Consider the following 14,343-nt stretch of genomic DNA (forward strand, 5'->3'; position numbering starts at 1 on the left):
CAGACATGCCTTAATCCTCACTCTATCTGTCCCCCCCTCCTCCAGCCCCAATTCATACAGCTTTTTGTTTGTGAATCGGACTCTTCCCAAATTTTCACTTATGATCTGGAGTGTTCCCCCCGCCCCCCACCCTTTAGCAAGGATAGAACAGTCCAAGCAGGGGTTAGTAGAAGTGGAGTTTTATTCCAGGTGATGCCTCAACTGGGTTCTCTTCGACTGTTAGGAAAATACCTTGTGGTTAGGTGGTGAGACCTTTGGAAGGCCCTGTCTATGTAGGGTATAAAGGCAGACCAGTACCCTACTTGATCACCCAATATTGCCTTCCAATCCAATACTAAATATAAAAAAACCTGTTAGTCCTAGGAAAGATTCATGGTTTATATTTTTTTTTAAAAGATGCGATCAGTGCCAGTTCTCTCTCCATTGTCCCGCCGACTTGTTCAACTACTCGTTCAGTTTCAAGTCTAGAAGGAACTTCTAATTGAAGAAAAGAACATTAAGTGTAAGGAATAGTGTTGGACTTGCACATCTTTTAAGATAAGCTAATTTTGGCTCCAATAATACACTTTTGAGTGCAATAAGGGTAGTAAGAAACAGGTCACAAATTAAGCAATGACTTTTTCCAAGAGGACTCCGATTTTGCAATACAACCTATATACTAATAGGTTGCATTGCAAAATCTATAGTTTTAGGGGATCGCCAAACAGCCTGCCTAATTAATACCAACATAGGTAGGTCGCAGTTTGTGACCCCCTGTGATTGACTACAAATATATGGATGGAGGCCTGCACGGAACAGCAGACCATCAAACCTGTGTTTGCAAATTAAAAAGCAGCTGGTTTTCCTTAAAGGAATTAATATATACACACACACACATATATATACAAACACACATATATATATATATATATATATACATATAACGCAATTTAAATAAAAAGGTACAATAAGAAATTATGTGTAATATACTAAAGCGTGGAAGTAGGTTGTAATTGATTAGGAACTGTCCGTTTTTTCAACCGAAATTGCATTAAGAAGCACTGAGAATAATATGCTCTAAAATGGTCACCATGTTTGCGATGTAAACCTGGATCATACATTGTTGTGAAATGCGATTGTCCTTTGTCAATGTCGATGCCCATATACTGCTGTTCTTTTGTATTTAAAATGAACTGTTCGAGGCATATGAGCTGCAAATCACACACTGTGCATAGATGGCCACCTAGTGTTGGGCCCGGATGTTTGCAGTTTGTTTTTGTTGTAGAAAAGTTTCTGGAAGTCACAGGATAGGTGACTCCTCCTTTGGATCATACTGCGCATGGGCATCGGCTCCATCCCCAGATAGTTTTTTTCCGCCACCGGGCTCGGATGTGTTTCCAGCGCTCCGTGTTGGAACCGATTTCCTTTGGCGCGCAATCCTCACCAGCTTCTCCGATATAGTTTCGAAACGCGTTTCCAGTCGACGCTACTCTTCAATTTCGAAGTCTTCGATTCTGGTCGTCGACGAAGGCCTTCGGGCCCACCTAGGCCTCAACTTCCAGCTCATGGAAAGGACTCCATGTAAAAAGTGTCCTCAATGTGGGTCGAAGTTTCCCCACACCGACCTACATGAGGTGTGTAACCTTTGCCTCTCTCCGGAGCACCAGGCCAGAGACTGTTCAGCTTGTGCCTCCTTCCGCTCCAAAACGACGATCCGGGACCGGAGAACTAGGAGAACAATGGCTCGTTCATCAGCTCCGATTCCAGACGACATCTTCCAAGAAGGCGTCGACGTTCCAGAACATCATGGCGTCTACAGCAATTCTGAGGCCGAAGATTCCGAAGTCGAAGACATCACTACAACACAGCGGGTCGTAAGTAAGACAGTCGACCCCAACCCTTCCTCGACACATTCAAAAAAGGCTTTGGTCACACCCTCACCCTCAGGTGCACACCGGGACACTGCTTCCACTGCCCCGCCCTCGGGCACGGCAAAGAAGCTTACTAAGCCTTCTGGCGACTTGGGCTCGAGTCTGTCTGCCCACAGTGCCGACGCACACCTACCGACACGGAAAAGATATCATTGGCCGCCATGCCGACATCGAAACAATCGGCACCGAGGCGTGGTTGGATCTGGTTTCCCAGGCGACCCTTGGCCGGGTTGTGTGCCTGTCCCTCTCCATCAAGTCTTCATCGGATCTGTTTTGATGAGGACGGGTCGGGGTGGGTTCATTGTTATGGGTGATTGTGTTTTTTTTTTTTGCAAGTACATTCCTCCAAGATACAGCGATGCGTTTAGTACTTGCATATTGCGGGTACATTTTGTCTTTTTCGTACCTCGTAGCTTCTAATCTACAGCCTTGTGCGGTTGTAAGGACATATAATTTTGCCATTTTGTTCGGTCATTGACCAAGCTTAGCTCCTCTGACAAACCAGTGCACGCGGAAGAGGTACCCATTTTTAGCCACGAAGGAGTATCTTATGAATAGTAATGCACTTAAACCAGGGAGTCTGCTGTAATGTTGTGGGAGGGGAGCTGCAGTGTGCCGTGTGAATGGGATACCCTTGGTGTACAATAGGCAGCAAGTGCAGCTCCCTGCTCCAGCTGCAGACAGTGTACGTGTGGGGGGCGGGGCAGGCGGTGTGGGTTGTAGTGAAACACCAGCTTGATGAAAGAAGGAAGAGGGTTACAGAGAGGGGTGATCAGCTGTGCCACACACTCTATCCTTGAGCTGTCATTGATCAGCCATGCTTGCTCTGAGCATAACCACGGCCTGTCTGAGGCCACCCATGCCTGCTATGTGCTCAATAGCACGCCCGATGCACAGCTTGTCTGAGGTCAGACATGCCTGCTAGGTGCGCAATAGTGCACACTATACACTGCCTGTCTGAGGTCAGACATGCCTGCTAGGTGCACAATAGCACACACTATGCACAGCCTGACGGAGGTCAGACATGCCTGCTAGGTGCACAATAGCACACACTATGCACAGCCTGTCTGAGGTCAGACATGCCTGCTAGGTGCACAATAGCACACACTATGCACAGCCTGTCTGAGGTCAGACATGCCTGCTAGGTGCGCAATAGCACACACTATGCACAGCCTGTCTGAGGTCAGACATGCCTCGTTCTTGAAAGATACTATCCATTATGGCAAAATGCATGTTGTAATCAGCGCACTGCTCAGAAAATGTTCATTGCATGCATTTAATTCTATGTAACATCCCAGTACAAAGCGTGCAGCAGCTAAATAAGCAATACCAAAGTTTTTTGAAGAAGGAATACATTCAGGGGTGCATACGAATCTATGGCTCTTCTGCGCTTAATGTTGTTTACAGCTCTTGCTAAAGCGGACAGTTTATGAGTGTGCTTTATAAATGATGCAGATTTTAGTTCAAAGCTGTTCTACCTACTTATAAAAAAATAGCATAGGACCCTGAATGTAGCTCAAAGAGTGGAGACCGGGCATGCTGCTAATGTAGGTTCAGGCAGACAGAGCATATGTGAGAGCGGCGCTCGCGGTAGCCTGCTGTCTGGCCCTGGTCTGGCCAATCCAAGGCGGGCGTTCAAGGCCCTTCCAAATTCATCTGTGATTCCTCTGCAATAGCTGCTGTTTGTCCCGCGTATTCAACCAGTCAGACGGGATCTGTGCACTTCGGAGGCTGGTGCTGAGTCTAACGGTGAGCAAGAGGGACCTTTAGGCAGTATCAGCTTTTTCTGCCTTACACCCTACTGAAGTTTGTATATGTGCCCCTTTCCCCACTGCAGCCTCTCTGTTGTACCTATCTCTCCTCTGCCAGCCCTCCGAGCCCCTCCACCCCCAAATCTCCTGTGTGTAACTGCCTAGCCCAGCCTGTTTAACTCAAAGGCCTGCCACCCTTTTGTTTGTGCTCTGCCTCATCTAATCAGTGCAGCCCCTCTATGAGCTAACTGTAGTGCTTATGTGAGGCAAAAACCTAACCTTGCTTACACCCAGTTTTGCCAGTCACTGTCTTTGTTAGAACAGATTCACAATTGCTTTATTAACCTTCCTGCTTTCTCAAATTTTCTTGGAAATGCACCATTTGCCCACTATTTGGTGGTTTGGGCTCGCTCGCATTACCGTGTCCCTAGTTGAAAATTCTCTAAAAGGTGTCACCAACATAAAAAGTTTGGAAAGCTGTGCATTAGTGGTACTCAAACTACAGCAACATTTCCGAACACTTATTCTAGTTGCTCCAACTTGGGCAAGACAACTGTGGTACACCACGCTGCTGCAACTTTCTGTGGTACCGCACCAGAAACTAAGTCTATCTCCACGCCTATTAACACAGAACCATGGAGAGATCAGACACCCGGACCCAGTGCAGCTCAACCTTGCGATCTGGCTCCTGAAGTCATAGAGTTTGGTTACCATAACCTCCCTCCAGACTGTATGAACGTTATTAAAGAAGCTAGACGTCTCACCACTAGAGCATGTTATGCAGCTAAGTGGAAACGGTTCATAATAATGTCAAAACAACCACATCAATCCTTTAGATGTGTCTATTCAACACATCATAGGATACCTATTACACCTTCAAGGGTGTAATTTGCAGCATACTTACAAAATAAACAACATCTATCTCTTTTCAGCGTACCTGCCATAAAGGCTTTTATGGAAGGACTCAAAAGAATAATCCCTGCCAGAACACCACCTTCACCAGTGTGGAACTTAAACATTGTTCTCACATGGTTAATGGGACCCCCCCCTTTGAACCGTTACATATATGTGAATTGCAATTCCTAACTTGGAAAGTAGCTACGGAGTGCTGATTTTGCTTTCATTCAGAGTCAGATAGCGTTTTTTCGATTTGTTGTTTTGACGAATACTCAAGAAATTTTCAAAAATCTTCTCCTTTTTGGTTCAGCTGCTGTGTTGAAAGGTTCGGGGTGATCTGTCAAGCGGGGGCTGAGAAAAAATGTTCCCAAAACAAGTTTTCCCCATGGTAGGAATTTTTTGTTTTTTTTAACACGACTACAGCAGAAACTGCTGAACGGAATTACACCAAATTTGGTAGAAAGCTAGGAGGTTAGGCCAGAAAGTGTGCCTTTTGGGATATGGCGTAAATCCGTTTATTAGTTTCATAGAAATTAAAGTTTTTAAAATATAGATATCAGGGAGCCCAACAGCCTACTGAGACCCTACTGAAATTTGATTCACTGCCAACACTTCAACCAAGAAATGTTGGTAGCCAGCTTGGGACTCGGTTGAACCGAGCCCCACAAAAAAAGATTTTTTTTAAAAGTAGGGGTTGGTGGGGGGGTGAGGGGTTCGGCGGGGGGGGGGGGGGGGGGGACTAGAAACACCCTGACCCCCTAGGCCTCTTGGGGAGGGAGGGGGGGGGGTCCCACTGGAAACCTGCAGGCGCAAAAAAATGTTTGGTTGGGTCCCTTCCCTGGGGCTAAAACAAAGAAAGGGCACAGTCCCCTCCTGGAGCCCTAGATGGCCCTGTGGACAGCTACCCCGCAGGGCCGGCTCCAGCAATGACCCGGGGTGCCCATCCCTTGGACATAGCAGTTTGCTATGGCTTGGCGCGAGCAGTGCCATAGCAAACACTCCACATTCAGAAAGCAAGAGCAGAAAATGCTCTCGTTTGCTGAAAGCGGAGCATGTCCGTTTCCCTGCCTGCTGTCAAGCGAGCAGGAAAACAGACAAATTGCTTTGAGATCCAGAGAGCTGCATGTTAGCAGTTCCCTGAGTCTCAAAGCAATGCCGGCTCCCGCAAGAGGAGAGGAGAGAAGAGAGCAGGGACCGCAGGTGGGGGGGGGGGGGGGGGGGGGTTGTCCCCTTGCCCCCTGAGGGCCAAAGGACTAAAGGCGACTTCTTACCCCTAGCAGCAGTGCACCAAGAGGCGCATTTGCAGAGTGGTGGAGAAAGGGGACATGGCCTCTGACAACCTCTCAGCAACTAGCTGTTAGGGTCTTACTGAGGGTAACAGGAGGGCTAGTTTGCCTCCAAGGACTCTCAAGAGCCAAGGGGACTTCACCCCCCAACTAGTAGTGCACCAGGAGGAACGTTTGCAGAGTGGTGGGGAAAGGGGGTGTGGCCCCCTATGAGGTCTCAGCAATCCCGCTGTGTGGGACTTACTGGAAGTAACAGGAGGGGTAGTTGGCCCCCAAGAACGTCCTTGGGACTGGAAAGCCAACTACCCCTCCTGTTCTATCCAGTAAGTCTACACAGTGAGATTCCTGAGAGCTGGTCGGAGGCCCAGCCCCCTTTCTCCGCTACTCTGCAAACAAGACTAATAATTTAAAAAAAACTAGAAATTCACTGAGAAAAAACCAAAGGTCACAAGTAGGTTTTAGTTAGGAAATGGATTATAAAAACAAGTTTAGAAATTCCCTGAAAAAAAAAAGGTTACAGAAACGTTATAGTTAAACTCAGGTTTCACTCATACAAAACCAGAGAAATTCAGCAGTTCTAGTTAGCTGAGCTAACTATAACTCGCACCCCCACAATGCACTGCTTTTAACCTCACATATGACATCACTCATGACAGTCAGTGACATCACTCATGACATCTCCAATAACATCACTGATTACATCATCCACAGTCTGACGCACCCACTCACACCCCCATATAACCTTTTATACACTCACTCCAACCTCCACACTATCCTTCTCAAAACCATTCACACACCCAATACCAGTAGTTACACAGCCACTCCCTGATTCCTAGGACTACACACACATCCACTCACTCACCCATACAGACTCTCATACATCCACTCACTCACTAATACAGCCACTGACATCCACTTATACATCTGTACAGCCACTCACACACTGAGTCAGTCACCCATGGAGCTACTCACACACCTATTCACTCACCCATACAGTCAATCACAGACACTTACTCACCCATACCATTACACACACACACACACACATGCAGATACTAACACGTTCTCACTCACCTTAACAGTCACTAACATAAGCACACAGTCACCGATACAGCCACTCACAATCACACACCCATATAGTCACTCATATATCCCAACACTCACCTATACTGCCTTTCACATACTCAGTTAATCAGCCATATACTACTGACACATCCACTCATTCACTGGCACAGCCATACACACACTCACTCACTCACCTATACAGCCCTTCACACATGCACTCACTAACCCATAGAGCTACTGACTGACACACTCACTCATCCATACTGGCAGTCACACACACCCTCACCCTCACCCACTCAGTTCAGTTCAGTTCAAAACTTTTATTCGATTAATGCTTGGATAATCATGAAAAGTACATCATACAATTTGAATACAGTTACATAAAAACACATTATTACAATACAAGGTGGCATTTAAAAGACTTTACATAAAATCTATTTACAAGTTGATTCAGTTAAGCATAAGATCAAAGAGACGGTAGCCCCATTTTGCTACGAGTCGTCAAACATGATTTTTTGCTACAAATTGTGAATCTAACAGCTGGAGTGCCAAGAATGCTGGTCGACAGGTCCTCAACCCCATTTGGCGTAAAAGTGGAATAATCCAAGGCTTACGTGCTTGCTCATAGTATCGACAGAACAAAATAAGATGGATGGTCGATTGGGGAGAGACTCTGTCACACGGACATTTAATCAAGTCATGGGACCAGTTTGACACAGTGGGGAAGTGACAAGACGAAAAAATAAATTAAAACGAAACCTAGTTAGTAAACATTTTTCGTGATTGGAGAGGTAAAAGGTAAGGTAAGGCTGGATACCAGGGGAAACTTGGACCATCAGTGCTTGCACATTAGTTTGCTTGGTTACTTCACAAGAGAGATGTAGTTCCCTTAGGTGATTTAGACAGAGGTTTTTCAAAGCACCTCTGCTGATATCAACCAATGAGGAAGGCTCAGTGAAGTATGATGTGCGGTTCAGGTCCTTTAAAAAGTTAGAAACATACGTTAACCATGGAATTTTTTTCCAGCACACCATAGTTAAACAATCGGAAATCAAAAGAGCGTGTTAAATGACATTGTGGCTTGTTCCAGATACGGTGCCAAAGGAGGATTGGCTGACATTTGATGTTATCTGATAGATAGTCGATGCCAAGCTCGATATGGCAACCGTAAATTGGAGCACTTTGTGGAAGTGCCAGTAGGTATTTTAAAAAGCCATTTTGGGCTTTTTGCAACTCGTCTGTAGGTACATAGCCCCAGACGCCTGCGCCATAGGTTGCTATGCTGTGGCATTTGGCATGGTAAATTTTAAGCAACTCAGATGGGGCAGGTTTGCCCAATTTCTTGGAAAAAGAAACAAGCGCCGAAGTTGCTCTCTGATAAAGCAGCTTCCTGCTTGCCATAGCTCTTTTCCAAGATAATTGGTCGTCAATTAAAATACCTAAGTATGGGTATTCCCTGGCTCGTTCTAATCTAACTTGCTCAATATAGAGAGGTTTGGGATTCTTTACTTTGGGCCCTGTATACATAACAAAGGTTTTGCTATTGTTCACTTTTAACCCCAGAGAGAGCATAAACTGGCAGTATTTATCCAGTTGTTTTTGTAGCTGGACTAGCGTTCTGGCTAATATGACGGAGTCGTCTGCGTAGAGTAGTGCAGGGATGGGGCGGTGATCAATAGTTGGTTGGTCCTGGTTCCTTGCTAACATGGCTGTTTCCAGCCCGTTGGTGTATAAGTTAAACAGGAAGGGAGCCAGGACGCAACCCTGCCTAACTCCTCTTGTTACTGGAAAGGAGGGCGAGAGTTCGCCACCTATCCCGTGTCTTACACAGGCCGTGGCATCGGAATAGAGCTCACGTAAAAACTTGATGAGTGAAGGATCAACACCCAATTCTTCTAGGATGGACCACAGCCTGGAATGTATCACGCAGTCGAACGCTGCACTGAGGTCGACATATACCAGGTACAGGTTACCCCCTTTTGCCCCCACATACTTGCCTATTAGGAGGGTTATATTTAAAGCCTGTTCAACAGTACCAAGTCCCTCCTGGAAACCATACTGGAGGTCGGTCACAACGTTGTTCTCCGACGCCCAGTCCTGGAGACGTTCCAGGATCAGATGTCCCGCGACCTTCCCCATGGAGTCCAGGAGGGAGATGGGCCTGTAACAGGCTGGGTTGTTTCGATCGCCCTTTTTAAAAATCGGGAGGAGTATAGAAGAGGACCAGGAGTCTAATAGACCATCTTTTGAGACCGCCGCCATCACCTGGGTGACGATGGGGGACCACAGATCTATGTTGGTGACGAAGATGTCAAGAGGGACTCCATCAGGGCCAGGGGTCTTTCCGGTTTTTGAGGACGATAAAGCTTGTATGACCTCGCTTAGGCTGAAGTGGAGGTCTATTGGGTATGCCTGCGTCTTAGAAAGGTCGGCTGTCAGCGTGGCCTGGGTTGTGCTGCCCACGGGGGAACCACCAAAGATCTTTGAAAAATGGGTCACCCACTCGTCTGCAGTCACAGCCACATCCAAGTGCTGGGGTGAATTTACATCAGCCAGGAAGGGAGATTTGACTACACGCCAAAACTGAGAGCTGTCTTTGCTTCGGCAACTCGCGTGTAGTTGGGCCCATAGATTTTTCTTTCGATCCTTTTTACAATTATTTTGAGCCTTTTTATACTCTATTCTAAGTTTGGCTATTTCAGTTTTGTCTCTAACTGGATTACGTAATGCCTTTTTTAAGGCAGACAGTGCTTTACGGCAGGCCGAGTTAAACCATCTTGGAAAAATCTGTTTACCAGGTTTGTGGTGACGGAATAGTTCGGCCTTCATAACTTTTAGAATCTCCTGGAAACTAGATAAAATCAACTCAGGTGGGGATTCGTCTGCCAAACAGGTATTTATCCAAGGAAGAGCCTTGGATATGATCTTACTGGTAATTATTGTGGGATCAATCTTAGACCATTTCACAGAAAAACCATTGGTTCTATCCATGGCCAAAGATTGCTGAGTCAGTAAACTCATCCTATTAGGATGAAAGTCATCCATGGTAATCGAGAGGGTAAATCTGTTTGGGAAGTGGTCGCTTGAGATGTCTGAGCCTGTAGTGAACTTATGGAGTTTGCCCTTTAAAATATAAGAACATAAAATAAAGTCTATAGTGCTTGACAAGCCCCTACCGTGGAATGTGGGTCTGAAATCTACGGGGGGGGGGTCAACAAGATCATTTGCGTACATCAGTTCTAATGAGATGAGACTGTCATTGAGGGAATCACCTAAATGGGAGTGCGAAAAATGGGTCAATGGACAATCCTCTTAATCTAGAAGCCCACAGATGCCTTTCTTATAATTAATGCACAAAGGGGCATTAAAATCTCCCCCCCATATTACATTACAGGCAGATGATGGTTGCCTGGATCGTTGCTCGTTTGTGAGATGGGAAATATCAGATACAGTTTTCACACAGTCTACAGGGGATAGGTTATTATAAAAATTAATAAAACAGTATGACGTACATTTGTTAAAAATAACCATTATAATTTGAAAATTCAAAGTGGTATGGAGAACAGTGATTTTCTTTACTGCCAAATTGTTTGAGATGTACACGGCTAGGCCTCCCTTAGATCTGCCATGGGTGGTAGTGCTGGCTGGGGTAGGGTATGTTTTATAACCCTGTAAATGTATTGGGTCTATTGCCCAGGTCTCCTGTAGACAAATTATCTGATGGGTGTATACAAAGTCCAACCATGATTTAAGATTGATCCTTGAACGAAGACCTGCTATGTTCCAATATAGTACAGATAATGACAGAGTAGAAGGAGTTAAGATGTTAACAGCTGGGCTTCCTAATCGAGGTGGAATATAGGATATAGTATGGTTGTCTTCAGTGACAGAGGCGAGTTGTGCATCTAAGGATGAATAAGGGGGCATTACTACTGGTGCAGGGGTGCCTTCAATATGGGGTGGTGGCAAGGAACTGGGAGATAAATTTGGAGGTAATGGAGGTTTAGGTGAATTAGATAATTTTAACCCTGGGGAAAGGGGATTCATGATATCCTGGGTGTTAACAGATGGTGGTCAATCCACCATCTCCAGGCAATCATATCTATTAAACAAGGGGACGCCCCTCCAGCCAAAGGTTGGTGCGGGATCTCTACCCCCTTGACCCGCCCAATCTAGCCAATCAGGTCTTCTGTTCCAGTTTCCTACCTGGGTCCAGTTCCATTCTGGACCTGAGGCATAGTGATTAAGAGGAGGATAGAAGTATGACAATCTTTTGGTGCCTATTCCATCGGGTGTGAGGTGGGAACCCCAGGAGCAAATATGCTCGACTGTATGGGGATCTTCGAAGTTAATGATAACACAATCCCCGTGAATTGTTTTTGGCTCTTTACCTACCCAAGGGACCCTACGGACCGTTGTGACTATTATTAGAGTAAGGAGGGAGGGGCCTATTGGCAGATAGCCAGTGTAACACTTTATTTTTTAGGGACCAGCCTGGTTCCTCTGAGTTTGGATTTAACTCGGGGACCCCAGTCATGATGACAACGAACGCGGTAGCTTTTGGGGGAAGGTGGAAGGAGCGACCACCTTTCCGTCTCGTATTATAGGCGGCATTTTGGATTCCTGGAGTTTTTGCTAGAGTGGGAGCCCGAGTATGAGTGGGGGCTGAGGCTGGGACTGATGGTATAGCAGGGCCCTTCTTCGCAGCTGTGGATAGTGTTATTTGTTGCACGGCTGCGGTTGATGGTTTTTGGTGAACAACTGTTTGGGTACTTGTTGTGTCGCTGTTGCCCCTACTTTGGTAGGTTTAGGTTTGGGTTTTTGGGCCACAGGAAGAGTAGAAACTGAACTCTTCTTGGATTTAAGTTCTAGAGTTAGCGTTTCCAACATCTTTTCAACTTTGGCCAGGGAAAGCTCGATGGGTTGCACATACAACTTAATTAGTGCCTCTAGTCTATCCAATAAGTGGATATCTAAGGTGCAAGGGTCACGCCCTCTTCCCACATTACTACTAGGACTGAGGTTAGGCATGGTGGATGAGAGATTAATAATATCTGGTGCTATGGAATTAGCCTCTTGCTGGGGTAAAGCAGATTGGCTGATACTTTGTTTAGAGCATGAAGTTTGTAAACTGGGTTGAGTCGGGGATTGTGGCTGGACTCGAGAGTTGGTTTTTTGGGGCATATTCTTTTTCCCTTTTCTTTTCTTCGGTATTGCTCCCTCCCTCAGACCCCTGTTGTTGGTGGTGTTGGGAGTCCTCCCCACTCGGAATTGTGAAGAGAGTCGGGGTTCTCTCCAATGATAGGGGGGATTGGGTGTATGAGTGTCTCACACAGACACTCATACACCCATACAGGTACTGAGACAACCTATCATTCACCCATACAGCCACTCAGGTACCCACTCACACACCCATACAGCCACTTAGACACCCAATGACACACTGATACAGACAGTCACACAACCAGTCACTCTCCCATACATTCACTGGGACACCTAATCACTCACTTAGTCAGTCACGCACCCACTGAATCATCCATACAGGCACTCATACACCCACTAATTCACCAATATACCTTGGTATATATAGTTAACACTTTAAAACACTCACACTCACTGGATGAGGTCATCAGTGATGCCATTTAAGTTGTCATGAGTGATGTCACTGACCATGTCATGAGTGATGTAATGTGAGAGATTATAAGCAGTGCATAGCAGAGGCACGAGTTATAGTTAGCTCAGCTACCATTAACTGCTGAATTTCTCTGGTTTTGCATGAGTGAAACACGTGCCGAACTAGAACGTCTCTGTAACCTTTGTTTTTTTCAATGAATTTCTGAGTTTTTTTAATCTATTTCCTAACTAAAACGTACCTGTAACCTTAGTTATTTTTAGTGATATATATTTATATATTTTAGGGCTGCTGCCAGGTGCGGTCCGTGACTTCACAGGGTGGGAGCGATCATTGTATCGGCGCCCCACAACCCGGCAGACTCCTGCTGTTGGGGCTAGGGCGTTTGGGGACTTAAGGAAGTGTTGGACATTATCCCAAACTGGGACTTACCATCTTCACACTGCCCTCTTTTACCAGAATACCAGCACCAATAATGGGAATATTTGGTCTCTGTGTGTAGGAGAGTAGGATCTGCTTACTATGGTTACCCCCACTTTTTGCTGGTGTTTCACTGATTTATCGACTTTAGTCTGGCTGGGGCCCTGCTAACCAGGACCCCAGCCTAGATGCTTCCTCTCTAAACTGATTGCATGTACTTTAGGTACACTCCAGATTGGTTACCCCTGTGAGTCCCTAGTATATGGTACCTTAGGTACCAAGGGCATAGGTACCCCAGAGGCCTACCAGGGGCTGAAGCATGTATTATGCCACCCCTGGGAAGCCTTCCAAAATGGCACCACATGTCTGCTCTTGCAGCCTGGGTAAGGTGGTGTAGGCACCCCTTACTAAGATATAGTATACCTATATCTACCTTTAAATACAGACACATATAAACCTAGAAGTCACTCCTATGGCAGGCCTTGACAATCCTGGAAGCAGAGTGCTTGGTTTTGTGTGAGAGGGTGCCCAAGTAGGAGCTGAGTCCCTCTGCAGCTTTCGGAATCACTTCTCTGTAGCGGTTCTGTGATACAGCCATACCATATACTCTTAAGTGCATTATAACCTCGCGGTAAATGCTAACTTTGGAATGGCTGCATCAAAAAATGTTGTGTTTGGTGTCAAACACTTTGGAATCCTACATCCCCCCCCCCCCCCCCCCTGCCAGTCCTGGCAGCGGGGGTAGAATTCCACCCTTCTAGAGGGAGAAGCCATGTACACACTTACCTAAACGGTAATAGTTTAAAAGAGCCCCAGCATCACAAAATGGTTGCTGCTGCCACAGACACAAGTCTGACCTCCTGCTGCTGGACGAAACTCCGACAGGGGAGGCCTCGACAATAGGTTTCCTGTCACAGGGAGGTGTAACCACCTCCCCAGACAGGCTTTACTGTATTGGGCAGGGTGGGTGCCTTCAGTGAATGCTTTTCAGCCAGTGCCTGGGGCACACAAGATGTCCCTGTGCATACCCCAGTTCAAACTGGTTGGAGGGGCGCTCAGCCCCTGCTCTGGTGCAAAACTGGACACAGGGGAAGGGGTGTAACCACCCCATCCCCAGATCCTCCCATAGGTGGGACCTTAGAGTTAGTCCTTCCCCTAAACTTAATATCAGTATAGGAACCCAGTCCCTCGGACTTTAGATTATCCTGGACAAAACTCTGCAACATATATCTTGGAACCTTCGACATTCTATTCTGACTAGAAGACTGAAGAATCTCCCTTGGGGTCAAGGAGTGACTCCCCTCTTCAAACAGGCACTGAAGAAGCATCATGCTGGTTGGCATTTTCAAGGCTCCCGCCGGATCCTGAAGGATTTGCGACAT

At 46.3% G+C, this 14,343-nt stretch overlaps 1 protein-coding gene across 1 annotated transcript in view; it reads right to left on the reverse strand.

The window, feature by feature from the left end:
* Window positions 1-14,343, reverse strand: part of PSMG2 (proteasome assembly chaperone 2) — a 68,520-nt gene that overhangs the window by 24,230 nt on the left and 29,947 nt on the right. The gene's annotated exons all lie outside the window — the stretch shown is intronic.

Source organism: Lissotriton vulgaris, chromosome 4_1 (genome assembly GCF_964263255.1).
Source record: "Lissotriton vulgaris chromosome 4_1, aLisVul1.2, whole genome shotgun sequence".
Lineage (NCBI taxonomy): Eukaryota > Metazoa > Chordata > Amphibia > Caudata > Salamandridae > Lissotriton > Lissotriton vulgaris.